Source organism: Pseudochaenichthys georgianus, chromosome 16 (assembly GCF_902827115.2).
Source record: "Pseudochaenichthys georgianus chromosome 16, fPseGeo1.2, whole genome shotgun sequence".
Taxonomy (NCBI): Eukaryota; Metazoa; Chordata; class Actinopteri; order Perciformes; family Channichthyidae; genus Pseudochaenichthys; species Pseudochaenichthys georgianus.
This window is the reverse complement of record NC_047518.2, coordinates 31,992,221-32,013,868: the sequence shown is the minus strand read 5'-3', so window position 1 is coordinate 32,013,868 and position 21,648 is coordinate 31,992,221.

The window sequence follows — 21,648 nt, the reverse complement described above, 5'->3', positions numbered from 1 at the left end:
ATCGAATATTATTTTTAAAAATCGATGTTATTTATATATATATATATATTTGTTATGTCGTTTTTTTTTTTCTGGCTTAGTTTCAACCAAAATATATATAAATATATATATGCTAATAATAGTAATAGTATTAATAATTGTAAATGGTCATTGGTCACACCACCAGTTTGTTTTACTGTAAACTTGGAGGAAGCCTGCGTGCAGAGCAGACTGCTGCTGCAGCACGCTACACACCGACCCCGCCCCCACCCCCCCTCTCCCTCACACGTGGTGCGACTAAAGATGAACAAAGCGGCAGGTAAAACGAGTTCCTCCTCGTGGAACTACTTCGAACTTACAAGTCCAAAGGAAGTTAAATGCAAGCTCTGCGAAAAGACGTTGGTCTATCACAGCTCAACCTCAACAATGCGTTCGCATTTGAGTGCGAAGCACGCCAAAGAGGTTACAGAGAAAGACGCAGCACAGCCGGCCATTACCAACTTCACTTCAAGGCCACGTCGTTGTGATGACATGCTTGTTTGTTGTTTGTACTGTTAAACATGTTCCAGTAAAGAAAACAATGGAATTCCTTTTTTTTTTTGTCTCTCCCGCGGGATTATTATTCGCCAGGGCTGCCGAATAATCGATTTTGATCATGGTCAGTTTCTGGCAACCCTACTGTAAACCTCAAAGAACAAGACCGATGGCACAGTGCTTGGTGTCAATCTCAAGCACCATGTCTAGCACTTCTGCCTAGTTGAACACATTCAGAAGTGAGGATGAAAAATTACCAGAATATCCTGCAAAAGACCTCAACACTTTTGGTACATGAAGAGGACAAAAGGGTGCAACATAACTGTTTAGCCCACCGTCAAATGGCTAGTAAAGTTTACGTGGAAGAACTGGCTTTGCCCGTAACTGAGAAAACTGAAGCACCACTGGCAGGACATCTGACCTTAATACAACAACCACAGTTAAATGACATCAAAGCCCCGCCCACTTTGTTCGACTGACAGGTAAAGTTTGTGCAGCAGCGAGGGCACACCAGAAGAGAGTGAAAATACAAACAACACTGTCACAGATTACCACTTTAATATTTGATGGCGCATGTGGCTTCCTACCACTTAGTATAATTAAATCAGTCGAGACCTCACTTATAAAAACTGAATTTGGACGCCATTTATGTCGTATTGGGTTTCATTCACTTAAACAAGTGGGACGTCAGGACAGGCAACGAAAAATATAAAAAAACTGCACCCGATCTTTGATGCATTTACACAACAGACGCACAGATAATGCAGTTAATGGCTAGACGTCAAGCCAGACACTGTCCTCTGTGTGTTGACGGATAGACAGAAGGCTGAGGAGCTGCACACAGATCAACCCATATTGACTCAATCTATTGACAAATGAATTTGGGGGCAAAGTCCTTCTGCGAGTTGTTGATTTAGGTGTCACAGTTCATTCTTGTCAGTGCCAAAACTCACAACACATATCTCTGCCTTGATCTGACAGCAAGCTGTGAGTTCAAACATCCTTTTATTAAAGAATAATATTTCAGAATTTTACAGAATTATCATAATATAGCATGTTTCCATCGCTCTGCTCTTTAAAAGGGAGCAGTAAACTGCGAGGGGAAGCCAGCAAATATGAAGCATATCATAGTGAGCCATTAAAGATTCTGAAATAATGTCTGTGAATCCAAAATGGAAATGAAATGAATGCAACACAAAGTTAGTTTTCTGTAATATTACAGTCAACCGAATACATTAAAAAGCAATTAAAATTAACTATTGCATTACAAGAGAATGAATTAACTTTCAGTACATTGAAATGCATGATTTCTAAGCATGGTGTAAATGAAACTCTTCATTAAGGATTAAGAAATAATAAAGAAAATTTGTCTGTACTAGGAGCCTTTAAAATGTTCATTATTAGCTGAATTTGCTTTAATGAGCTGTCTGAGTAAAAAATAATAAGCGGGGAGACAAATCTACGGCACACTTTAATGCCTTGATAACTTGATCAAGTTTCCAAGTTCATATTGGGAGGGGAGTTAATGAAATCTTCAAGAGGGATCAACCGAATTAATTTCAGAAACTTCTCGACTTTACACAAAGATGCAGCAGGTGTTGGCTCCGAAGAAGCATTTTTGGTAAATATTGACCCTGTAAATATGTGTGCTGTTCACCCCCTCCATGTTTCTCCCTTCCTCTGCCTCCTCTCAGAGAGATGCACCCTCCCCTGCAGCCAACATGGGAGCTAGTTAAGTGAGGTATCATCTTCGGTCCGCAGCGAGCCCACTGTCTCCCACAAGGCCGTTGTGGTATAGGGTACAACTGTTACGAGTGGGTGGCACATCTGTTCCCTGAAACAGGCAAGGCCCCTGGGACATCACGCGCCTCGGCTAGCGTTTCACACGCATCACTTATAACCACTCTGGTATCTCTGCTGAGCTGGAGACAAAGGGCCTTGACGGGTGCCACTCGCCTTCAGATCTGAGCCCCGACAATTCTATTAGAAAGAGCATTAAGTATCATGTTTACCTTATTCTCATCCTTCGATCCATCTGCTGTGCCGCTCACATTTAACAGGTTAAGTGTATTCAAGCTATAGACTTCTGAAATGGAATACATTTGCAGTCAATGGATCAGGTTCCTCCATTGAAGCACCATATGTACACTGCTGATGTATGCTATGGGTGCCAGGCACGGGTGTTTGTGAAAATCTACAAATACACAATGAGGACAATTTATGGAATTAAAACTGTGTCAGCTTACCCCGCAAACTTTACTGTAAGTATATTCAGAATCACAACTGTACAGCTTTTGTCAAAGTCAGGAGTACTTCCTCCTACAATAGCCGGGGATATTCGCGCCCCCGCAAAACTAAAAGTTTAAATCTGAGCTGAGAAAGAGAGAGCGGGCAGAAAGAGAGAGATTGTGTGTTCATGTTTGCAATCCCTGTGCACGGTTAAAAGAGCCGGAGGGGGGGATAAGGGTGGTACCGAGATGGAGAGAGAGTCAGGTGTGTGTTGGAGGTAGAAATAAAAAGCTTACGTGCACAACTACATGTCCATGGGCCTAGTTCACCAGCTCACCGGGAGCAGTGATGGCTCTGGTTGTAGAGGGCGAGCAGAGAGCGTGGAGGATGAAAAATTGGGCCTAATCCTCCACATGTGGCGTCTTCCACCCCCCCCCCCCCCCCCCTTAAAAAAAAAAACAGGAAAGCCAACTGGAGCTGTTATTTGGACTCTAGGCCAGGGGCTCCAGGAAAGCATTGCCTCCAGCCAAAGCACATAGTGTGAAATGAGAAGCTAAAGCTTGAATGTGCTTTTGTTTATCAGAAAACTGCACTCTAAGTGGGATTGGCAGTTGAGGGGCCCAAACTCCATAAGTCATATAGACTGGCTCGGGCCGAAGTGGGGATGGCACGGCGAGTTTTCAGGCTTGAGCAGCCCAGGAAAGGCAGCTCGTCAGACAGCCACTTGGCAACTTCTCTCCCCCTACATCGCCCCGCTCCTATAATCTTGGTTCCAACACAAAGGAGAGGATCAAAGAGGTCAATCTAAAGTACGAAAATAGGGTCCAGAGTTGAGAAAATAAAGGCGAAGAGACATTTGATATCAACCGGTCTGGTTGGAGCAGTAAGGGACGTCAAACCTAAGCCCGGGGAATTGGGGACGAAGAGATCTGGGTGAGAAGAGGCCAGCAGGGTGCCAAAGACCGATACATTTTTTTTGATGGATTGTATGAAGAGATCTATGACCACGAGTGTCTTGGCTGCACATTTGCAAAAGATAACATAGAAGTAGACAGAAAGTTATGAAGGAGCTCAGAGTTTTGGATGAATCTCAGACAAGAATTCAGCAGGGCAAGTAGCGTTCAGCGAAATCTGACTTCCTGCGATTAACTCCTGAGAACGCTTGTGAGGATTTTAAACTTCTGCAATTCATTTAAATGAATTTGAAAAAATGTTCAAGGAAATGTCCCATTGCTGCCAATAATTCTTGAAAAAGTTAAAAAGAAGGACTTTTGTCCTTTGTAAAAATTAAAATGAGTTTTCCAGAAATGTGGCAATAGGTGGCAATGTCTAGCAGACTTTAAATGATAACCAAAGACACAATATTGTTTCTACGTCCTGGTGCATCAGGCTGTCAGAGCTGCAACTATATGTACACTAAGACATTTAGATGTGAATCTTAGTGATCTTAGCTACCTATATCATCAGGAAAAGCATTTCCTGTTGTCCTCTCAGCCTTAGCTAATATCCAATCCAAGCTGATACACTGTTAAAGGATCACAAGAACAATGGATTGAATAGAGCAGCAGAATATGTGGAGGGAATATGGGTGTAAATGGGGTTCAAATCCAAAGTGAGATGAATAATACAAATTAAAGATTTTGAGGTGACCACCTCAAACAGTTTTGTCAATACTTAACCCTCACAGGGGTTCATTTAAAGAAAACATGTTTGAGGTCAATTCTTAAAACAGTTTCAACATCATTTTTGTATCATGTGGCAGTATTAAATGAGCTGATTTAAAAAGAGTACAATTATAAACATTAAAACATAGGAAGGGAGATATTAAGTGCTGAAATACTTTTTTGAAAAAGGATTGTCTTGAAAAAGCAAGATGGCAGTGTGGTCACACACTATGTAACACTGTTTAAAATCATGACTGGTCATGTTGCCTAGGTTGAAGCTAGGGCATCACCTCTTTTAGCGTGCATAGGCCTTACTTGAGTAAAAAGTACCAGCCACTTGACTTGAGTCAAGTGGCTGGTACTTTTTGGTACTTATAGTTTTAATGATAGAGTCTGGTTACAATGCTGTTTGGAGGAGGCATCACAGGTACGAGCACTAACTAGCTACCATCACATGTATCTTAGCTTGGCTTAAATGTATATGATTAAAGGTAGGGTAGGTAAGAATGGAGAAACAGGCTCGAGTGCGCTAGAATTTGAAAGTACACAACCGAAAAGTGTTTCTGAAGTGAATTACCATACCCTACCTTTAAAGGTGGGGTAGGTAAGTTTGAGAAACCGGCTCGAGAAACACTTTTTGTTATATTCCATGGAATGCTCTTAACATCCCGATAGCAATGAATATCGTAAGTGCTTTGACAAAAAAATCCATAAAAAAATATCATCCGTGGAAGCCGTAGTAGGCTACTGTAAAAAGCACGACCAATCATTTTAGCCGGCCCGGCTTTCCGTCTGTGCACACACTTATCTCGTGCCCTCATTGGTCATGTGCGTGGTCGTGTGTGCGGAAGTGGCAGATTTGTTCCAGCTGTGTATTTTCAAATTCTAGCGCACTCGAGCTGGTTTCTCCAAAATGACCTACCCCACCTTTAAGTGTTAGCAAAAGATAAATAACTAATGTCATGCAAAAATATGAATCTTTGCTTGATTCCAGTGTTGAATTTAGCACAATTATTTACAAATGGGAAGGCATTTTAAGATTCTGAAGTTGTATCTTAAAAACTCAATAACTTTGATTATTATGTATAGTTTTGCTGAATAGTTAGTGTCCGCTTACCTTAAGCAACGTAAAATGCACCGACAGTGTGCAGACCGGGAGAAACAGGCGTAAGTTAGCCGGCTAGCATCACAGATCAGCCAGCACTGCTGAGCATTGTTAGCTTAGCTTGTTAGCCTCAGCTAGCTCTGGAGCTTCCAGCTCGGTGGCAGCGGGTCCCCCCTCGGCTCCGCCTCTTTGCCCCTGGATTTGGGTGTTACGGCCCGTCCACACTACAGCGTCGACAGCGTTGACAACTCCAATCTGCCCATTCACTTTGAATGGGGTGACGTCACGTTGCCTCGCTTTTTCGCCGAACTGAATTGTGGGTAGCATAGCGGTCCGTCTCCGCCGGAGTAGCCAGCGCCAGCCAATCAAATCCCGTTTCGGAAAATCTGACAGCTCAAGCCGTAGCCAATCAAACCGCGTCTAAGCTGGGAGAGATATCCCGCCGTTCATTTCTATATTTGAAAAAAAGTTGGAGGATAAACTAATTATCGCTGTAGCAAATCACCCGGTTTTGTATGACCAGACCCTCTTCACCTACCGGGATACAAACCGGAGGAACCAGGCATGGAGGGAGGTGGCAGAGACAGTGGGTGAAACTGGTAGGTTTTCGCCTGTTTGGGGAGTTTATATTATTGCTCCCATAAAATCCCCGGGGTTTTTTGCTTTGTATGTCGGGGGCGGGAGATTCATGTGATTGGTTGTTGGTCGTGTTGCTTGAATAAAATCCCCAAGCTACAGACACGCCCAGCTCCAAGCTTTTTTTGAAGCTGTAGTGTGGACGCTCCGTCACGGTACGTCCACACAGCAGCTTTTCAAAAATCTTGAAAATCTTGGAGCTGGGCGTGTCTGACAGCTTGGGGATTTTTTCCGAGCAATGCGACCAACAACCAATCACATGAATCTCCCGCGCCCGACATACAAAGCAAAAAACCCGGGGATTTTATGCGAGCAATATATATATATAAACTCCCCAAACAGGCGAAAACCTACCAGTTTCACCCACTGTCTCTGCCACCTCCCTCCATGCCTGGTTCCTCCGGTTTGTATCCCGTTAATAGTTCTGGTCGTAAAGAACCGGGTGATTTGCTACCGTAATTTCTCGTTTGGAATATGAGGAAAAGAACTGCGGTCTGGTTCTCCCTGCTTACACGCGGTTTGATTGGGTAGCGCTTCTACTGTCAGATTTGCATAAACGTGTTTGATTGGCTGGCGCTTCCAGCTCAGCTTCAAAAGTTGAACATTGCTCAACTTTTGAATCCTGGAGATCCTGGACATCCTGGAAATCTTCGCTTCGCTCCCCCACAATGCAGTTCGGCGAAAAGCGAGGCAAAGTGACGTCATCCCCATTCAAAGTCAATGGGCAGAGAAGCGTTGGAAGCGGTGGAAGTTTCTTCTGAAGCTGCTGTGTGGACGTACCGTGAGACGTGTTAGACGCATAGATATATATATAAAGACTAGATGGCTCATGGGAGATTTTCCAGCGTAGCTGACCGGCCGCCATCTTGCTACAGTCAACAGTTACTCTGATTCGGTGAGTGATCTGCACAAAAATACTCTTAACTCGCTGAAATCTTGACTGATTTACAAACGGTTTGGTTTATTATAAACATTATTAACATGGCTATGATACAGGATGGTTGGACATGTTGAAATTGCAGATTTTCTTTGTGTATGTGGTTGTATTTATTAGCTGGCTAATAACAAGAGGCTGTGAGTGAGACCTAGTATTACAAAGTTGACCCAGCAACTTTACACCAGTGGGAGAGGCAGAACTGCTCTTTCTTTTCAACATAACTTAAGTTACACATGATTTCTTCCAAGTGGTTTGGCTTGTTAAAAACATCTTGCATTATGATACAGGAATTTGCTGGCTTTGTGTTTACAGAAGTACCTGACTATGCCGGACTTTTGTGCAGCCTACGGATGCTCCAATCGCCGCTGTCTGCAAACAAGAACCCGTGGGATCACCACATATGTTTATGTTTGCTCAGTCTAATAAACCCATAACATGGTTGTGAAAGAATACCAAAGCTGAGGCTGGACAATGATTGATTGTTGGTGTGCCATGTGTCACCGTGTGTCTTATTGGTTTTGTCTTATACTGTATTTTATTGTGTGCAGCTGGTCCTTATCTCCAAGACACATTTAAAATAAATAACCTTGAACTTTGAAGCCCCATCTCTCCCCACCTGCTCCTGCTTCCTACATCCCCTCCACACCGCACCAAGTTGTTCTTCTTAATAATAATAATACATTTGTGTTGGGGGGCCGCCTTTCATAACACCCAAGTACACCTTACAGGGGCATAGGGGCAATATAGGGAACAATTTAAACAGTGGATTTTGTGATATATCAGCCGGGGTGAGACAAGACAAACCACAAATGGACTACAGAAGGACACAAAAGGACACATGGTACAGTTTATATTATTCTTGGTCTTTTTTCAATAACATATTTCAAAGGTTCTCGATTTGTTTACAAATCTAGAAACTAAATACAAAACTAGGATGATATGAAGATCTCATGTCAAAAATAATTGTGATAAATTAGACAGAACTGGCCTGTCTGTGAGCACATTTTATGTTGGTTTGGTTCTTCTGATAAAGGTGTGAATATCTAAATAATATACCAACATGCTATTGTCATTAGTTGTGTCCCTGTTCTTCAAGCTAAGGCATTGCTAAATTAACAACTCTTGGCTTACAGAGTGGTAACATGAGACCGATTTTTATATATAAAATATAAATGTATTTTAATTTTATAATTTATTTATAATTTATTTTAAATATTAACAATATAATAAAATAAATGGAAATATATACACCGGCAAATATTTAATATAAATACCTTGTGTGTGTGTGTATAGCTATTGCTTTATCTGATTAATGTTATTTTCATATGAAAGTCCATAATTATAAGTATGCAGTATCATAACTACATCTTTGATGTTTATAAAAAACCAAACCGTTTGAAAATTGAGCAAGCTATGGTTATTTAAATAGTAAACCATAATGTTATGAATGAGAGCACTGCCTGTAGCGAGATGGCGGCCAAGTGGCAACGTCGGTCTCCATTGGCCAGCAGCGCGGGTGAGTCATCTAGTGTTTATATATATCTATGGTTAGACGCTGACGTCACTGTGGAGATATATCTATGGTTAGACGCTGACGTCACTGTGGAGATATATCTATGGTTAGACGCTGACGTCACTGTGGAGATATATCTATGGTTAGACGCTGACGTCACTGTGGAGACGGCAGTGGCCGACTCCGCCTACTTTGGGCTTCACAGCAACTTCTTTTTTTAAGAATAAGGGTGCATCGAAAAATCTGAAATTGAATTTAATTAAAGGTATTATGTCAAAAGATTTCACATAACTGTATTAAAGGTGGGGTAGGTAAGTTTGAGAAACCGGCTCGAGATACACTTTTTGTTATATTCCATGGAATGCTCTTAACATCCCGATAGCAATGAATATCTTAAGTGCTTTGACAAAAAATCCATAAAAAAATGTCATCTGTGGAATCCGTAGTAGGCTACTGTAAAAAGCACGACCAATCATTTTAGCCGGCCCGGCTAAACGGATTGGATTGCCGCCCTGTCTGTCAGCCTTCCATCTCGTGCACGCACAAATGTATCTCGTGCCCTCATTGGGCGTGCCCAGAGCCATATAATATACTATTATAATATTATAATATTATTATATTATTATATAATATAATATTATATTATATGGCTCTGGGCGTGCCGTAATTGGGCGTGCATTGCGCGTTCATGTGTGTTGGAGGAGGTGCTCTGTAAGGAAGTCTGAAGGAAGGGGCGGATACTTTTCGGCTGTGTACATTCAAATTTTAGTGCACTCGAGCCGGTTTCTGAAACGTACCTACCACACCTTTAAGCTAGTTGAAAGCAATAATATTAGATTTAAATACAAAATATTAGATTCAACTATTATGATTGCTTTCAACTTACCCAATTCAGTTATGTGAAATCTGTTTAAATAAAACATTGAATTAAAGTCAACTTTTCAGTGTATGACAGACTCTCTAAATCAATCCAGGGATTACAACAGGCAAATATCCAATCTCAACAGATCAGCTTTAATACACTGTGCTGTGAAAGGATTCTCATTGATATCCAATACACTTGAGGGCCAGGATACGTTGCGGCTGGTCCTGTTAAAAAACACTGTAACAGAAAGGAGAAAACCATCGTAGTGAATTTACATTACTTCACTGCAGCAGCCCTGCATTACTGTTTCATTTAAAAGGCTGTACCACTTTCAGTCACTCGAGGACAGACACAAAGAGCAGGCGCTTTTCAAAGGGGCCCATTGTGGAGCCCAGTGAAATTATTCAATTAGTGAATTTAGCACCTGATCTGGTTAGCCAGTTGCCCCGAGGAAGCTACAGCTGCAAAGGAGAGGTAGAGAGAGGGAGAGAGAGAGAGAGAGAGAGAGAGAGAAGGGGGGGGCTGGACAGACCAGACGGTGTAATATTCATTACCTCCCACTCCCCCCTGTTTTATGACAGCGATATTACCTAGTATTCATATCCCGCACTGTAAAATATTGGTTTTCATAACAACATATATCACTCTTTACAGTGCAAGATATTTTCACTAATTAAAAACTACATGTATTTTTGTATAGTTATTAAATCACAGTCTATTATCTGAGGAAATACGTAAATATTTGAGCAAAAATGGCTAAAGCTCTTCTACAATCCATAGTGTAACTGCTATTAGCAACGATGCTAGTAATGCTAACCTATCTAGAATGTAAACCAATGAGGTGATAAACTTACCTTATGTTACTTTACTCTTAAGACTATGCTGTAGGTTAGAAAACAAATATTATTTTACATCTACATACTGACAACTTCAATGTTGACACCACATCTTTGTTAGCTCATTACTTGCAAGCACAAAGTCTACACCAACCTGATTCACTCCACAAATCTATAGGTTACTTACGTAACCCCAGTCTCAGAGTAACATGAAGTGAGATGTCTCACTATGGGATGCGCCTCATCGCGGAGCAAACAGAAGCATCAATCTCATTACGCCAATCCTGATTGGCTGGTGATCTTGACGTCAGCGTCAGGGGAAATCACCCCCTATAAGTAGCCTGCGCCACAACGCATGCGTCATTCAAAATAAGCACCTCTTCTCGCTTCACCATAGCAAGGAGGGCCGTCTGGTGAGACATCTCACTTCATGTTACTCTGAGACTGGGGTTACGTAAGTAACCTATAGTTCTCATTCATAACACTCTGTTCGATGTCTCACTATGGGATATTGTAGCTCCCGTATTGCCAGACGAGCTTATCTTGAAGATCACCGATCAACCAGAATTTAACAGGTGGAGTCCCGACTCAACAAGGTGCCCAGCACTGCTCGGGCCACGCTAGGAGCGGAGACGTCTAGCCTGTAAAAGCGGACAAAAGTGAGCGGCGAAGACCAGCTTGCCGCTGCACAGATGTCTTGGATGGAAACACCCTTGAACAAAGCCCAGGATGTAGCCAGGCCCCGAGTCGTGTGAGCCCGCAGACTCGAAGGTGCTTGCAGATTCTGACTCGTATAGGCCAAAGCAATTGCCTCCACGATCCAGTGGGAGAGCCGTTGCTTAGTAACAGGCTTACCCTTGTGAGGATTAGCCCAGGACACGAAGAGTTGGTCATTAAGACGAAGCTCTTTTGATCTGTCCATATATGTGTGTAAAGCCCGGACTGGACACAACAGATCCTGCTGCTGTTCCCCGGAGGAAACCAGCGGCGGAGGAAATGCCTCAATGTCAATTGGGGTACACGAACCAACCACCTTTGGTGTAAAGGCAGGGTTGGGTTTCAACAACACTCTCGTTTGCCCTGGGGCGAACTGAGTGCATGAGGGATGTACAGACAGTGCATGGATATCGCTGACCTGCTTGGCGGATGCCAGGGCCAGTAACAGCACTGTCTTGAGTGACAGATGTTTCATGTTAGCTCCTTCCAGGGGTTCAAATGGGGTCATTTTGAGCCCATTTAAAACCACTGCCAAGTCCCATAAAGGCACCAGCGACCTGGAGACAGGGAGGAGCCTGCGAGCTCCCTTCATAAAACGGCAAACCAAAGGATGTTGGCTAGCCGTCTTACCCTCAAAGCCCACATGGCATGCAGCAATAGCAGCCAGGTACACCTTGATCGTGGAGAAAGCTCTGTGTTTATCGATCAAGTCCTGTAGGAATGATAAAATCACCCCGACAGGACATTGAAAAGAGATGTGTCCTTCTTGAAGGCTCCACTCCTCAAACACCCTCCACTTACAGTCGTAAAGAAACCTGGTGGAGGAAGCTCTCGCACTCTGAATAGTGTTTATCACCTTCTGAGGGAGTCCCACTGTATTCAGATTGTACCACTCACGGGTCAGGACCATAGTGCCCCGCGCTCTGGGCGTGGGTGAAGGATCGCCCCCCCCCCGCCTGAGACAATCTGTCCCTGCGTGGTGGGGGCTGCCATGGCTGCCCGCACAACAGCTGATATATCTCCGCCAGCCTGTACGTTGTGGGCTAAGGCGGAAACATCAGAGTAAGTGTGTGGCGTTGCTCCTTCACTCTGGTCAGAGTTGGGGGTAACAGAGCCAGGGGTGGGAACGCGTACAGAGGACCCGGAGGTCAATCGTGTACGAGTGCGTCCCCGCCTAACAGTGCGTTTAAATCGTGCATTAAAGAGAACAGCTGTCATTGAGCATTTTCTCTTTTTGCGAACAGATTTAACGCGGCTCTGCCGTAACACACCCACAGCGGACTCCCGATCCTTGGATGAGGAGTCCAGTCTGCATAGAGTGGTGCACCTCTGGACAGTAATTCTGTCCCTAGGTGCATCACTTCCGGTACCTGTGTCGTTCTCAGAGAGAGGAGACGTCTGCCGCTCCAAGGGATCAGTTTGTGTGCCAGTGTGTGTGACTGGAGACAACGCAACCTCCCTTGGCGGTTCATACACGATATCGTGTTGTCTGTCCTCATGGGGACATGATGTCCTCTGAGAGAAGGCAGGAAGCGATTTAGGGTGGGGAACACCGCTAAAAGCTCCGGGTAGTTTACGTGTGCCCGCTGGAGGTCTCTGCTCTAGGGACCTCTCACCGGGCGACCTTCGTAAATCCCCTATCAGCCTGTCTGACCTGCGTCCGTGGTGACCACCTTCCGTGAAAGGACAGCACCCGTAGGCGCGTCCCGCACTAGAAAAGTCGGGTGTAGTGCCACTACGCATTACATAATAACCAATACTCCCCGCACGCCGTGGCGCGCGGGGTTTAGTTTTGTTATGAGACCCATGTTGAGTGGGTGCTTTACGAGGACATTTGTCCGCGTAATCTGACTCCGCTCGGCGGGCATTATAGATAAAACCCTTCTTTCTAGGAGAGAGAGAACCTCTCTCTCCAGAATATGGGTTGACTCTCTCTGGGTTTGTGAAAACAGATAAATTATAACTGTTTAGAGAAGCCCAGGCAGATGTCGTGAGTATCTCCTGCTGTATGCTCCTTAGAGCCAGCTGAGATGTCACGCTTACGGCTCCGGCCGGCACTGCGCATGCGCGTGATGGAGGTGCTCTTACAGCTCCAGCCGGCACTGCGCCTGCGCGTGCCTTTACAGCTCTAGCCGGCACTGCGCATGTGTGTGACGTTGGTGCCTTCACAGCTCCAGCCGGCACTGCGCATAATAATAATAATAATAATATATAATATTTTTATAGCGCCTTTCAGGAAACCCAAGGTCGCTTTACAAGTCGGGTAGGGGGGGGGAAGTAGTGGAAAAATAAACCTATTAAACTAACTGCATGCGTGCGCGTGACGGTGGAGCCTTCACGACCCCAGCCGGCACTGCGCATGCGCGTGACGGTGGTGCCCTTAAAGCCCCAGCCTTCACAGACCCGTCAATAATCCGCCTTTTGAGAGATGCCGTAGCTGCTCTCAAAAGGGGAAGAATTGGCGGGCTGTTTATTGGTTTTATTGATTTTCTTTTCATTTTTTTGAGCTGCGCCCTCGGCCTGAAGCCTGGATGCGTCAGCGGCAAATGTTTAATGACAGAATGATCAACCAGTGTGTGACATGTGTTTGTGCAGACTTGAGGATGGTGTTTAGGCATCTCTCGAGGCGGCGGGAACACATTCACGGAGGGGAAAAGGAGGGGCTGTCACGCCGCTCGCTTCTTCTTCCTCGATTGCTGGCCGAAATTCTGGGTTGGCTGAGCCTGAGCTGCAGCCGGAACCGGAGATTTTCTCAGCCAACTTGCCCTTGTCTCCAGCCTGGGGTGGGGACTCGGGGTGGGCTGCGACCTCTGCTTGACCGGTGCTTTGAACCGGGCAGAGTTCGCTTGGGTGAAGGACTGCTGCTGCGAGGGCAGCGGCTGGACCCTTCGAGGGAGGCAGAGGTGGAGTGCCTCGTCCTCCTTCTTCTTCGTCTTCATCCCCTTTGCATGGAGGCGAGAGCGGAGCCGAAAATTCCATCGGGAACGATGGGCATATCCAGCACATCTTCCCTTTCTCGGTCCGGGAGGTTGGTGAGGTTGAGCCATCTCGCTCTTTCCTGCACAACCATGATCCCCATGACCTTGCCCGTGGCATAGACGGCGCAGCGCTGGACACGGAGGCAAATGTCCGTGACCGCTGCCATCTCGTCCAGAGTGGCTGCTCCCGGGCTACCCAACAGGTCCTCGCAGAGCTCCGCTTGGTAGGCAGTTAGCAGCGAGGACACGTTCAGGGCCCTGGCGGACAGCGCTGCAGACTTTTCAGTCATTGTGGACTGAAAGCGGTCCGCTTTTGCTGGCAGCATGGGGTTCCTGCTCGGTGAGGGGCCCACCTTCGGCAGGTGGGCCGCCACCAGCGGTTCCATGGGCGGTATGCGGAGCAGGCCGAGCCTCTCCGTTCCGTCACAATCCAGGGAGGAGGCACCCTGGATTGGGACCTTGTTGCTGAAGGGCCGGTCTCTCCACGAGACCGACACTTCATCCAACATTTCCGGAAACACCGGGAGGAGTTGCCTCCCTTTTCCCGCTGTTTGGGGAAGGTGCTTCCCCTCGTAGCGGGACCTGGAGGTCTCCTTGGGCATTTCAGGCCACGGAACGTTGAGTCTGACCACAGCGCGTTTGCACACGGCCTGCAGGTCCATGCTCAGACCGGGCGAAGCTGGTGTGCTGTCGCCCGGGAGAGCAGCCCTCGCTCCAGGCTTTGCAGCCTGGGCCGATGACATGAAGGTGTCCTCTTCTTGGTCATCCGACTCAGACAGGAGGAACGCCAGGGCGTCCCCCTCCTCGTCCTCCTCGTAGTCCAACTCGAGGACATCCTCCGCGGGTGAGACCATGGTGAGGACCAACCGGGAGCCCCAGCTTGGTCTTGTCGTCACCGGGTCCCGGTCTGTCAGGGCGCGGGATCCTGGTTCTGAGGCCATCGCTGACGATGAGCCCCAGACCGACACGGAGAGGAGTTCGCTCTCTGTGGCAGACGCCCCCATGTCTTGACTGCCGGCCGGCGGGTCCATGGACATGGGGGGGTCCTGTTCCGACAGGCTAGCTTGTCTCGCTAGCCGTCGGCGGAGGCTCTTGACGGTGAAGCGGACACAATGTCCGCATGAGCCGGGGTTGTCGATAGTGCCTCGGGCGTGTTCCAGCGCGAGGCAGGACGAACAGACCTGGTGTGTGTCTGTGCCCGATATCTTAAACCCGCAGCCGCAGAGTCGAGCCACCGAGTCCCTGACTCCTCTGGTGTGAGGGAGAGGGGCGTCCATCTTTGTCGCCTCGTGGCGTGGAGAGGGCCCGCTCTCGACAGGTGGGACGGGAAAAAAAGGTATTACCACCTTGTCCTTAATCCGGGGAAAGAGGACGGTGTGGGTCTTTTAATCCCGGAGAATACTGACTGGTGTGGCAGTATGCTCCTCTTTTAATCCTTTTCCCCTCCGTGGGGAAGAGAAAAGAAAAAACTTCCTCGCTACCGTGGTGTCAGTAGAGAGGGAACGAGCTAGCAACAGGTGTGTTGCTAGCTTGAAAAAATCGGACCTACCTTTCTTTCTCGTAGAAAAGGGCGAGGTCGATTTTTTTCCAAGTACTAACAGCGTTAGTACTACCATCTTCCTGCGAAGCAGAAGGAGTAGCCGGCGAGCGCCCGTCGACCGAAAAAGTATTTTTGGTTCAGTCTGTGGACAGTGAAGCTTGCCGGGCTACTGTAGAGATGTGCTCTGAAGTGAGAAGAGGTGTTTGAATGACGCATGCGTTGTGGCGCAGGCTACTTATAGGGGGTGATTTCCCCTGACGCTGACGTAAAGATCACCAGCCAATCAGGATTGGCGTAATGAGATTGATGCTTCTGTGTGCTCCGCGATGAGGCGCATCCCATAGTGAGACATCGAACGGAGTGTTATGAATGAGAACTACAAATTGTCCCCTTACCAAGGAATTCAAACAGCGTGAAGAAACCTCTTTTCGTTCACATTTTTAAGATGTTTCTCATTCTATAAAGTTGGGTTATTTGTTTTTAATGAAATTGCCCAATCTCTTGATAATAAATATTGTGATTATTATACTAAACCTATGTTAAAGGTCTAAGTAAATTGGTTAGAAAGAGAACATGTTTAGATGTCTCATCCAAAATCTGACTTCTGGTTCAGTACTATTCATTCAAACTCAAATCTCTCTAGATGTGTTTGACCTTCAAATCAGAGGAGAAATAGTGTACCGAAAAAACCTCACAAGCAACAACAGTTTTACTTATAGCCTGAACTGTATATAACATCAGTGTATTGCAACTTTTTTTGGCAGCAAGAAAACATGCAGCTTCATATTTTTTGTCTTGCCTTCTTGATATTTTTGTAATCACGCAAGGAATACAAACATGAAAACATGCACAAAATTAAATAATCAAAATATTTGCATAAATTATGTTCAGCTGTCAATTTATGTGAATCTCATTTTGTAAAAATGGGACTTTATCTTATACAGTATTTAAACAGAAGTGCTGAAATCACACACTTTAAACTGTGGCCCTAATGGATGGCCAGTCTACCTCCAAAACCTTGAGGTTGTGAAGACAGACTTGTACCGATCCAAGGCAGATCAGACGTGTAACTTCACCAGCCATCTGGATCTTGGAGGCTCTACTCAGTTTCAAAAAGGATTGCTTGATAGAAAGAAGAAAGAAATGTGAGCCTGATGAAGCCAGATGGCTCACAAGGTTAGAGTTGTTCAACATACAGCCTTTTAAAGGAGATTAGCACCAGTGGCTATACATCACAGTACTGTACACTGTATGAGCCGAAGAGCGCCGAGATCATTTGTTAAAAAATGAATCTAATAAACCGCGTTTGCAGAGTGGAGAAAATGTTTCTTTTTCTGATATGTATGGAAGAGTCCTTGATCACTATAATTAGGAGAACTCTAATGAGGCAATTATAGACAACTGATGAAAGCAGTTTGATGAGTTGTACACAAAAAAGAGGGAATATCTGGAAAAAACCAGCAATAAATAAAAGTTTGAACTGACCCGAGTAATTAAAGGGCATGGACGTTTTTACTTCCAAATCAGTTACATTAAATATTAATCATGCAGGTGCATGCCACACATTTCCCAGAAGTTGTAGGCAAACTTCAGAATAAAAGAAAAAACAGAAGAGTGAATTAAAATACAAATGTAATTTTAGAACTAGCACATCTCAGTCTGAAAACTTCTCGTTGTGTGCAGAGACTCCAGCTGTAATCCACTCTGAAATGCAGCGACCGAGACGAAAGCTTCAGTAAAACAGTTTCGGCTCCGATACCTAATTTACACTTGCAGCAGTGCAGCAAATACGTTCGTCGTTGAAGATCTGCCTGAAGGCCAGCTCTGACACTGAACTCAACAAGAGTCAAAGTTCTCTCTTTAAGGAATAATCAATACAAAAAAAGAACATCACTTAAGACTTTCTTAAGGTGTGTACAGTAAATGTTGTGGATTCTTTGATTTTACAAAAACATTGGCATCATGAAATTATTGTTTTGAAAATAAAATAAAGCAAATATTACATTCACTTTGAAGGTTTTCACAATGTTCATACTGTAGAGAAATGACTGGAAATCAAGCACTGAGTGGAACGGTGAACAAATCCAATTAAAAACGGAACAACTTGTTTCGACTACAGACGTACATCCTTAAAGTTTAACGTTATAAAAAGGAAAAGTAATTTCCCAAAGCCGCTGGTCACATGTAGTTTCTTTAAGATGTTACTCAAACGGGAGGAAAGTGTGCGTTTGCTGGGGATCATTTTCAGATACTGATTAATACAGAATGCATTAATGTTTTCACAATATTCTCAATATATCTGAGCCAGGTTTTATTCTTCATGATTGTTGTGGAATGATCCACAATATTGTTTTTCATTTAGGGGTACAAACACTATTTTTTTTAAGCAAGTTTGTTTGAATTGAGGAATGGTTAAATACGCTTACTGAGTCCCCCCCTTTCCAGGAAAATGGAAATGTTTGAAATCACTCTTTTAACACTCTCAAGCATCTTCATCACATTAGTCCACCCTCAGTAACCGGTGTTGAAACTCTTTTTCAGACCAGATGAGGACGCAGCACATCCTCCTCATATGCTGCTTTTTTCCTTTTTTGATGGCCGTGATGACAGAGACACTTGATGCTGATGACGGTGGTGCGCTCTGGACGCATGGCCGGTTCAGACCGGTGTCTGTGTGGGCTCGGTGTGCCAGCTCACACAGCAGGAGTGTGGCCGAGGAGAAAGGAGGCGGCCTGGGGGCAGACTCTGTGTCAGCTGATAGTGCAGAGGGTGGGCAGGGCCTGGGGGGGTGGCATGCCTGGGCGCGAAAGGCTCGCCAAGACCCACACTCTTTTGGCATTTTGGCAAGGGCAAGCGGCAAAATAAAATGATCCAATTTAAGCTGGTTTAGGAGTGCCGGAGAATATTCAAATATTTATTTTTGCAGGGCATTCGGGGAGGCTGTGCTTGCTCCGCAGATCAGCAAGAGAACCAAGTTTTCGTCTGTAAGCTGCAGCGCCATCTTGATAGCCTGTTGGCCTCCAGTGGTGGAAAATGGATGTGAAGGTGGATCTCTGCCGTGTACCCAATCCTCTTCCTCCTCACCCCTGCTTACCTCCTTTCCATAACTACACTACTTCTCCTCTTCATGTGCCGTTACAAGGTCCTTTATTTCACTCCAGTTTTTCTCTCTAATTTCTTATCTTGACAAAACTTCAAACTTATATGTGAAACCCAAACAAAACAAAATGATTTAGCGAAACATAACAATCTTGTTTTGATACAGCTTCTAATGGAGTACTTTACCTGATATGTGTAATTCATTAATGGGCGCTATAATAATAAAGCTTTTGCTAAATTGCATCCCCTAAGTACCAAAGAATAATGTCCAGCTCCCATTTATATTTTCTCTGAGACTGACATTGAGGCAGGATCTTTCAAATGATTGCTTTTTAATGCCATTATTGTTATTATGGTTATTATTACTAATGAGGGAAATACAGCCCTGGTTTTCCTCAGCATGAATTTTACCATGGAAATAAATGAGTAAAAAAGCCTTTATTGAATTACACTAAAAGCTATCTCAAATAAATGGGCCTTGAATCTGCCTCCATGAGCCGATGTTTGCTATGGCGTAATTTCATTGTGCAGAGAACGAGAACAGCCGGGCCAAAGGCACAGACAGACCCCTGATAGGAGGCTTCAGGATGACTTGGAAACAGTTACATATATGTGTGTGTGTTAAACTAAACGGCTTGTTTTTTATCTTCAGTGTGTGTAATCCCTCCCAGTTTAAAAGACGTCAAACAAGGAGCCAGAGCCATCGCTGATGCTGCTGATATACAGTAAACTAAGGAGGGTCGTTCTTTTTCTCTTTATAAATAGAACAATTACACCATTATCATAACTGAAACTCTGACCCTGTGTGTGTGGTTTTATGCAGCAACAAACAAATCACTACTCTCACAATATCAGTACTGAAGCAGAGAGGTCCTACATCTGTCCTGCATCACAGCTGCAGGAAATGATTTATTAAGAGAACACAATGAACGATTCTTTAACTTCTGAAGTAAAATGATGCTTTACTTTTCTCACTGAGTGTAGTTTAAAATCATGCAAAAAGGGGATTTCTGCAAACACTAAATCTGGACTTTGTTCTCGCTCTCCAGCTCAGTTAGGTTGTCAACAAGTTAGATCATTCGTCACTAAAATGCTATATGAGCAGCTGAAGTCCCCTGGGATATGTATTGTGAGGGTGTAAATAGACTTTGTTGTTTATTGTAGAGGTCATGACCTCTGTCACATTAACCCTCTATTGTTTGCTTCGGCAGACAAGGTCACTGCAGCAAGTGGCTTGAAAGAAACATAATTGACCGACCGACATATCAGACTGATAATCATGTTTTTAAGGGGAGTCTCTGTAACAGAAAGGAATACTTGAGATAACATTGAGTCCTAAAAGTAAAACTGTGCAGTCACCTATATTTGTGTTAACAACAACAACACAAATATTGACTCTAGTGCAGCAATGTGCCTGATTCTTTAAGAAACTGCCTTTGATTCATTTTTTAATTGTTGAAGGTATTTAATGTGTTTCATTCAACTCAAAGAAGAGCAGTTGTGGGAAGAAACAAGCACATTCCTTCAAATAGTATTATTAATGTACTGTTAATACACATTTGTAAAGTGAAGTAATGTATTGGACTTGGTTATTTCTATTTTATAATTTTGTATAGATCGATTTCATATATAATTTACTTTTCAGATTTTATTAAAAAAAACAGCATATGGTGATCTAATATAATGTAATGCATTTTTTAACCATGCTTCCCTATTTATATAAATTCTGTCCAACACTTTCACCTTGTCAGACTCAATAATTGTGCAGATAAATCCAAGATGTTTTGAATAGGACAGTTTTCCAAAGAAAATGAGCATACGCACGACTGGATAAACACACATTTGATTGTACTGCATAGGTTTTGTGAAAGTTTAAAAACTATTGTTTTAATATAGTTTTGCTGTGGTTAAATGCTTAAACAGGTTCCCACTTTTCTGTATGCTTTTGTGACAGTAAAAGCATGCAAGGTATAATTTCAAGGTAACAGAGGGTAAATAATTCATGTACAAATGGTCATTTTTGGGGTTGAAGTGTTCCTTTAAGTAGAAACAAATGATGTGTGTGTGTGTGTGTGTGTCATAAAAGTGACAAAGATCTGCAATATAGCAACTCACAATAAAGAAATATAAGATGCAGTTTGCAAGCACTGGATCTCAGATGTCTGCCACTACAAGCCACAAAGACACGTTAGCACTTACTGTATGAACACACACACACACACACACACACACACACACACACACACACACACACACACATACACGTGCACTCGGTACATGGACACACACAAGCACAAACTGAAATGGGCTGATGGAGTCATGCTCAACCATATTAGAGAGATTTAGTCAAAACCTAATCAACAGAGGAGTAGTTATAGCAGAAAAGTCACATTCATTCTCAACCTGAAGTCACGGCGATTAATTGAAATGATCTGGAAACAGAGAAACTGACAGGGGTTACAACGCCGACTTAAAAATATAGAGCACCACTTAAGCGATCACGAACCAAAGGAGAATTATTTTCAGTTTAGAGGCAGTTGAGCACGTAGGAAATCAACCCATTTACTCTCTGCTGACTTAAAACCCCACACATCAATCTGCTTATTAATCGACCACGGCTCAGAAATATAAATACCAGAGAAATTGATATTTACACTCGTGTTGGCAAGTCTTCTTTAGTCGTGAGTTTTAATCGTAAACATTGAAGTTAACAGTGTAATTCTGTTGCACACATGTTGCTCTTTAGTGTCCCCTCTGTCACAGTGGCGATGCAGCTCTTCTGGTTATTAATAACAATAATTGTTCCTGTTCAGTGACTTTGTTTTGTGGACTGTCAGAACGAAGCATCTTGTATTTTCCTCACGTTTTTGTTGAATAAAAAAATAAATGTTCCGAAGCTTTTTGATTATGTCCCATGATATTCATCAGCAGATGGAATTTGCTTCGTAGTTCAAGTTTCCATTTTCAGAGTTCTTCAAAGGTTGGGAATACAACTTGGGAGAAACCATCACGAGTA